Raw genomic sequence first — 7,943 nt, 5'->3', positions numbered from 1 at the left:
TTTGAAATGGAGATGAAGATCAAAATGAAAGAGAGATTATGCATACACTGTGAGAAGCACACAGAAAAATTGAAAATAAATTGAGAAGAAGAAGAGATAAGCCTGAGGGAGAAATATTCATGTAACGCCCCAAACTTGAAGGTAAATTATTTTGAGAGAATTATTTCGATTTGTTCAAGATTTTTTTTTTAAATATGTTGAAGGGGAGAAAGAAGATTTGAAAATGTATTAATATAATTAAATATGTATATGTATTTAATTATATTTTTATTATTATATTTATTTTACATTTTATTAAATAAAAGAAAAGAAAATGAAAATTTTAAATATATATATATATATTTATTTTATATTTTATTATATTTATTTTATATATTTTTTAAATAAAAAGAAAAGAAAATGAAAATTTCTTTTTTCCCTTTTCTTCTTCCGCCCAGCGCCGCGACCCTCCCTTCCGTTCTCCATCTCCGTTCGCGAAGCAACCTTGCAGCAGTCGTCCCGCGTGACTCTCCGTTCGTCTGTTTCCGTCTCCATTCACCGAAGCCGAACCCAACCGCCACTCTCTTTTCTCCTTCGGATCGAAACCGCCGCGCCCATCCACCTGTAACTGTCGTGCCTCCCCGCTCACAACCGTCGTCCAGATCTGCATCGCCGAGCCGTCCAGGTCCTCGCTGCCGCTCGTGCTTCACCCTTGCAGTTCGCAGTAACCCAGATCCGTCGCTGCAACCGTCGGCCGGTTCGTGAAGCCCTGCCGCGCAACCTCTGTTTCCAGCCGCCGCCCATTTCGTTCTCCTCTGTTTTCTGCACTGCCGCGCGACTCTCCGACCGCGTCTGTCTTCACCTCCGTGAAGCCGTCGATGCATACATCTTGTGAAGCCGGTCGCCGCGTCAGATCGTCGATCGATTTTGAGGCAGCGCCACGTCTCCTTTGGCCGACCGCTGACCGACCCACACTTAGGATTTTTGCTGCGAGTTCGACAGTCGTGCGTTGAGGTGTGGGAGTAACGTTGGGCTCCCTTAAATTCACAACCAATATATGAATTGTTGAGGGTTCAGTTCGCCAATACTTCGGTGAGTTGGAACTTACGTTGAGGAAAGTAAGTGAGATATGTATCTTGAAAGTAATCGAATTTTTGTATTGTATTGCTTAGGATTGTTTCGAGGACGTTAGTTGATTAAGGAGCTTCCCTAACTTTGAGGTAAGGGATTTTCTACTGGACTCACTTATGATTGTGAATTGTATGTCTGTATGATTGTCTCTGACTGAGTAAAGATGTTGAGATGATATATATATATACACGTATGGATGTAGATTCGGTGTTGAATGTATACTGTGGATTGACTGAAAATATATATATACATATGGATTGAAGTAGACTTAGTGTTGAATGCATATTGTGATTGTCTTGGAATATATATATATATGTGTGTGTGGATGTGGACAGGACGAAAATTGTAGATTGTGTTTGTATGAGATGCAGATGTGAACTTGTGATTGTCGTTTAGACTGGGTGTACGTTACGCTAAAGTATGACTGTGTGCTGGTGAACTGAGGGGTGTATTGACTGTATAGTTTGATTGACTGACGTATTAGTATGTTATTGACAGACATATGACTAAAGTGAGATAAGTTGACTGTTAGGACGTTGAGAGAAAGAACTTTATATTTTGAAGTAACTGAAAGATGGATTGAATGGAATGAGGGGAAAATTGTTAGCTTTTATTGGGATGTGTGCCTTGTAGGTGTCCCACGGGATCACCAATTTATTCTGCACCTTCGGGAGCATTAGACTGATATGTGTTTCTGCAGAACACTAGACTGATATGTACGTCCCTCGGGCGTTAGACTGAAATGTGCATCCTACGGGATCACAAGACTGCGACTGTACAGGGTGTCCCAATAGAATGTTAACAATTTATTTTCCCCTGACGGGACCAGTAGAGGGTCTCTTACTGAGTATTGTTATACTCACCCTTCTTATGTTTAATTTTCAGGCAAAGGAAATAAAGGTGGCAAATCGGCGAGGGGCAGGAAGGAAGCGTGATTGCCATAGGAAACGTGTCATTTTGCTTCCGCTTATGGTTTCTTTTGAGGTTTAAGATGTTGTATTGAAATTTAGTTTACAAACTTTTATTTGTAAATAGTATTATTTTTAAGTTTTTTTTTTATATTAGAAAATCAGGCCTGACTTAAAGTTGTTTTTAAATTGGCTTACGTTTCATTTTGTATCAACCAAAGTCTTTTGTCAAAAATTAATGACCTCGACTTACCTAGAAAAGTTGGGTCGTTACAATTCATTTCCTTTTCAAAGTGAATTGCAAAGAAATTTTCTCAAATTGAAAAGAAAGGAGAAATATACAAATTCAGCCACCGCTTCTTCTCCCTTCAGTTTGCAGTTTTCGTCTCCCTCTCTTCTATTATTAAAATAAATAAATAAAATATCACAACCCGACTTAACACAAACTATTTACTCCAACTTTTTAAACCACAAATTTAATTTCTCAACTTTTAAACTATTTTAAACTTACAAATCTACTTTATTCATTTCTTCAGATTTATATCTAACAAATAAAAAAAATCAAAATTTATAGACACTTAAAACATAAAATTGAAAGACCTATTAAACAATTGAAAGGTTTAAGAGGTAACTAGACAAACTTTAAAAGTTCTAAGGGAAAGAATCTTTTGTTTAACTATTACAGTAATTAATTTTGAAAATATGTTATTTTAGAAAAACTACAAGTGTTTGACAACTCTTTGAAAGCTATTGAAATACTCTCAAATTGTATTTTAAGCAATTTTAATAAAAAGAAAGTCTACATAAAAAAAATACCCTTTTTAAAGGAACATTTTTTCTCTAATCACTCCAATGGAACTCAAACACGTACTTCAAGTTAATTCTGGTATCCAAGAATCAGTCTCATCCAACATAAACAAGAACATTCAACTTGATAGAACTTCATTACCTCATTTTACAATTCCCAAAGTTACTAAATGAAGGACCATTCCTAAAACATACTTACATCCAACTTTCTCCATGAATAAACTTATCGTCTTTTATGTACTGATGAATATAGAGATGGAGCGATCAGAGTTTGTTTATGTACCAAATTAGAGTGAGTTGAGAAAAGAGTGGATTTACACAAGGACGAAATGGCTGGCTGCTGCTTGTTCAAAATTGAAAGTTAGGGTGACCTTGTTTCTCATAGGGACTCAGCAAATTGAGGGGCCTCCAAGTCTACTTCTTGTCTCATTATACATGCCATTAGCCATTCAACGTTGAAAGTCCATATCCCTTTTTCTACGGCCACCAAGGCTTCCTCCACGTCTTCCTCACAAGCCACAAAGCTCGTCTTCCATACGTTGTTTACTTTATCTAGCTCATGAATCACCTAAATTTTCAAGCATAATGAATTTGCCAAATGAGAGAAAAAATTATGTATATACTACAAGGAAATTGCAAGTATTCACCCTATCAAAAAATATTAAACAAATTCTTGTTCTAGTCCCTAAAATTTTTCATCTTTTCCCAACTTTCAAAATGCTTCCTATGAGATATATTCCAATCACATATAGCAGAAATGACCGATGAGTATTGGATAAATGAATATTAATTGATAAAATAATTTACAAAATACTAAAACCGTTAGTTGGCTACGTTTTGGAAGCTCGATGACTAAAATGGATGTTTTGAAAGTTCTAAGGCTAAAATGGAATTTAAATCAACATAATAGTAAGTTCAAGATCAAAGACAAGCTAAACAATAAAATGTTGCGACCAGAAAACAATCTAATCATAATTAGAAACATGGATGTATGTATTTGTACACCAAATCACAAAAAATAACTCCAGATTTCGATCTAGAGACAATTAAAAACTTGAACAAATTTGATAATTAAAGAAACACGGAGATGGCCATATGACCCCTTGTGCATAGACTTTTTACATTACATGCTCAATTCCTAGGATCAAAACAAACATAAATATTAAAGACTTAAAGAAGCACATACACTCTAGTTTGGGTAGTGTATCAATAAACAATATGTATGGAACACTCGGAGAACACGTGTTGAACACGTATTAGTACAGTAGATGTGTTAGACAACAAGTATTCCAATGCAATAAAGGTCAAGATTGGTCACACACACATATTAAACTCTTGGCTTTGAATAAGTTTTGAGTGAAGGACAAGCTTATTTTTAAGCATATAAATACATAAACTTATTGACTTTGAATTTCTATATAAATATGATACATACTTTTTAAATTATATATATTAAAACTGTGTTCTAGCACTATCCTATATTTTTAAGAAAAAAATGACACGTCACCATGTCTATGATTTATTGACCCATGTCTAGAATTCGTATACGTGCTTGTTTTTTGAGAACTTCACGTCTTCATTAGATGGGAGGATAGCCATATTATAGTGGTTGTATATGTAATATAGAGAACCAAACCTAGTACTCGAGATTTGTACAATAACAGAGAACTTACATTTCCACCGGCTGACTTGACTATCAGGGATAGAGTTTTAGGTGGTGGTTGAGCGTGAGCTGATATGCAAACATCATACCCTTCAAATAAAGCTCAAGAACATGCTTTTGCCCTGAGAACTACAGCTTTTAGGCTGGCTCGATACTTCGATATGTAGTCATCATCATTTAGTATGTAAGGCAACTCGTCTGCAGATCCATAAGGAATTAATCAATCACAAAAATTAGGTAGGATGAAAAACATAAGTGGAAGAAAATACATTACGCTTTGATACTAGCAAGCCATTCGAACTTACCAACAAATCTGCCTTCCCGGTAGCTTTCCTTTAACCAACTGGAGGAGACAATCCAAGCTCTGAGTAATTTGCAATTAACTTGCAATTTTAGTAACAAGATATAGTAAAAATTATGAGCAAGAGCACACTGACACGCTTGAAGCCACATGGTAATGCATATGCTCGATAATCATTGAGAACATTAACAGGAGAAAATAAAGTTAAGAACAGTAGCTTGAAGAACAAAAAACATTCTACAACATAAAATCTTCAAAAACACATTGCTTAAAATCAAGTTTACTAATATAAAAGGTAAGATATTACGTTCCACTCTCCACACTACTGAAGTTCAACATTTCACATGAAAGAAATGAAATACTACTCTCAAATATAACTAAAAAAAGCATAAATGGGTAAAGAAAAAGCATAGAGAAATGCAAAAGAATCCTTGGCTTTGATATATTGAAAGGTAAAGAATATCAACCATAGATGCCCGGGAGAAGAACTCCTACAAATACACACTTAACGCAGATTATCATTCGCTAACATGAGACCTTCTAGAGTTATTCTGTTAGGATACTTCCTAACAAGAACAAGTTCTTAATTTATTATAATGAACTATAAGAAAATACAAGATAAAACCAAGTATAAGGCACTTGGAACCTCCCTCTTGAGTACTCTCACCCAAGCCCTAGATCACTCCCCAGAATTCTCCCCTCACTTACCCTCCCTCCATTTATAATAAGATGTAACCACACTTACATAATAACTACTAGTAACTTTCTAAATATCTAATTACCCTTATACCCCTAACCTTATACTAATCTAGGTATCTAACATTACCCGATCCTTCAAAACACCTTGTCCTCAAGGTGTGCTTACAAACATGATCAAGGCCCCTTTCTTTTTTTCTCTTTTTAATTGCAAACAATCCCCAGCATTCTGCTCTTCAATGTTGAAAAAGAAATCCTCCCCTTCGGCTTTGAAAAACTCTCGATTCCAATAAGGTCCATTGACTTCAGCCCACAAAGCAGCCCAATGTACTTGAATTTTCCTTTTCCATAACACATTGTCTTAGTTAACCCTTTGCATATCACCAACAAGTGTTTAATTTTCAAACCCTTCATCTCTAGTGGGCTAGGCCATAATCAAATTGTTGCGTCAAGATCAAAATCATACTGCCGCCGGTTTCATTCCTAGGACCCACCTACATACACGTTTTTCTTCCCTCCTATTTTTGGAACTCTCCACCCACTTCATCTACAAAATGATGTGCCCCAATGTTTTATTTAGAATAAGTTGAAGCTCATTTAGAGTAAGTTGAAGCCCACTTGAAATAGTAAAACCCAAGATTGTTCCTTTTGTCCTAATCCTCTTTCCTACCAATTTCTACCACGTCATTGGCACCATCATGTGTGCAGCAACTTCTTCCTCGTCACGTGATTCACCCCTATTCCAGACCACCTTCTCGAGCCTCTGTAGACCGGTAACTGTCGGCTTCTTCTTTCTCCATTGCAACCAGCCATTTTGTGTTTCTGTGAGCAACAAATTTTTCTTCACTCGAGTCTTCATTTCGAGCCTCACAGGTAATCATCATCGACCTTCCTCTATAGTTTCTTCTTGGTCACTCTTTGCCATCCTCTTCACCTTCGTTGTATAACCGTTGCAATCGCGTTTTCCTCGATTCTTCTATGGATTCAGCAACTTCTTGGAGTCCATCGATTTATGGACCTGAAGATTCCAATCCATTCTAAATAAACACAATCCAGATCAGTGCCACTGAACACAGGCATTTCAACCTTCTTGAATTTGCTATGATCGTTTGAGTTTTCATCCCTTTCAAACTTGTTTGTTTTACCTTCTACCTTGATTTCCTTCAATGTCTTACCTCCACCTTCGATGATACTCTCAATCGTTGGTCCTTTGCTCGACGATCCTTCCATTCTTCCGGAGATTGTCGAATAAAAAGAACTTGACTTGGACCCTCTACTTCTCCCGAGCACGAAAGACGGCAGCCTCTACTTCTTTGGAATATTTTGTCCCCTTTCTCCCTCCTCTTTCCTCCCTTTTATTTTGCTTTACTAACAAACTAATGGGAAAGATCTCCTCCGATATTCTCTCCTCCTATAATCTCTCCTATATTCTCGTGTGGGTCAATATTACCCTTTTAATTCTTCTACTGTATTTAAATAATATTGGAGACATATACTTCCTAACAAGAACAAGATCTGAATTTATTATAATGTAACTATAAGAAAATACAAGATAAAACCAAGTATAAAGCACTTGGAACCCTCCCTCTTGAGTACTCTCACCCAAGCCTTATATCACTCCCAGAATTCTCCCCACTTACCCTCCCTCCATTTATAATAACATGTAACCACCCTAGTTACCACACTTACATAATAACTACTAGTAACCACACTTACACAATAACTACTAGTAACTTTCTAAATATCTAATTACCCTTATACCCCAACCCTATACTAATCTAGGTATCTAACAAATTCCATAACATAATGTATTAGGGGAAGAAGGAAATCGAGGATAAAAACACTAGCTAGCCAACAAATATCTTTCATTAGTGAGCTTGAGCCATTTTACACGTAAAATGGGAAAAGTAAGCCTGCAACCCAAATTAGCCTAATGGTTGTCTTAACAACCACTACCCACCATCACGATAGAAACAACTGAAAAGGAAGAGCATGATACAATCCAACTCAAACATAAGAATTGATTTTGATGTTTAACTAAAAGTAAACAGGCAGTAGAATAAGAAACTATGCCCTTTTAGATTTAGAAGGTTCACAACAATTTCCAGCCTAAGCACAACTACGAGGCAATGGAAAAATAACGGCAAAGGCCTTGTGTGCATGGAATTGCTAACTTTGGTGCAAATGAGATGATTATCGGTATTCAAAGGCCAAAAGGACACATAGAAGAGTGTTCGTCTAAGGTTGCAAGACTAACCCTAAAAAGAGAGCAATACAAAAATTTAGAGTTTTCCGCACTTTTCCTGTAATGACATGAGTGCTTGTACTCCCATCAGCAGTGAGAGAACCACCAAGCTCCTCAATCATCTGAATCAGAAAACAACTGCATATTAGAGCAGTCACAATTTGGAATAAATAGAACTTTTTATTGTTAGAATCTTAGAATATTTATGAAAAG

At 36.4% G+C, this 7,943-nt stretch overlaps 2 long non-coding RNA genes across 2 annotated transcripts; one reads left to right on the top strand and one right to left on the bottom strand.

Moving 5' to 3' along the window:
* Window positions 1-947: 947 nt before the first annotated feature.
* On the top strand, window positions 948-1,349 carry LOC116406141. Its single transcript, XR_004219171.1, has 2 exons — window positions 948-1,071; window positions 1,152-1,349. It is a non-coding gene; the product is annotated as an uncharacterized LOC116406141 (long non-coding RNA).
* A 1,836-nt stretch (window positions 1,350-3,185) lies between these two features.
* Window positions 3,186-5,054, bottom strand: LOC116406135. The gene is made up of 3 exons (XR_004219166.1): window positions 4,794-5,054; window positions 4,499-4,686; window positions 3,186-3,393 (listed from the first exon to the last, which is right to left on the bottom strand). It is a non-coding gene; the product is annotated as an uncharacterized LOC116406135 (long non-coding RNA).
* Between the last annotated feature and the right edge of the window lie 2,889 nt (window positions 5,055-7,943).

This window comes from Cucumis sativus, unplaced genomic scaffold, assembly GCF_000004075.3.
Source record: "Cucumis sativus cultivar 9930 unplaced genomic scaffold, Cucumber_9930_V3 scaffold67, whole genome shotgun sequence".
Classification (NCBI taxonomy): domain Eukaryota; kingdom Viridiplantae; phylum Streptophyta; class Magnoliopsida; order Cucurbitales; family Cucurbitaceae; genus Cucumis; species Cucumis sativus.
Note: the sequence above shows the minus strand (reverse complement) of the source record. Positions and strands in the feature narration are given on the sequence as shown.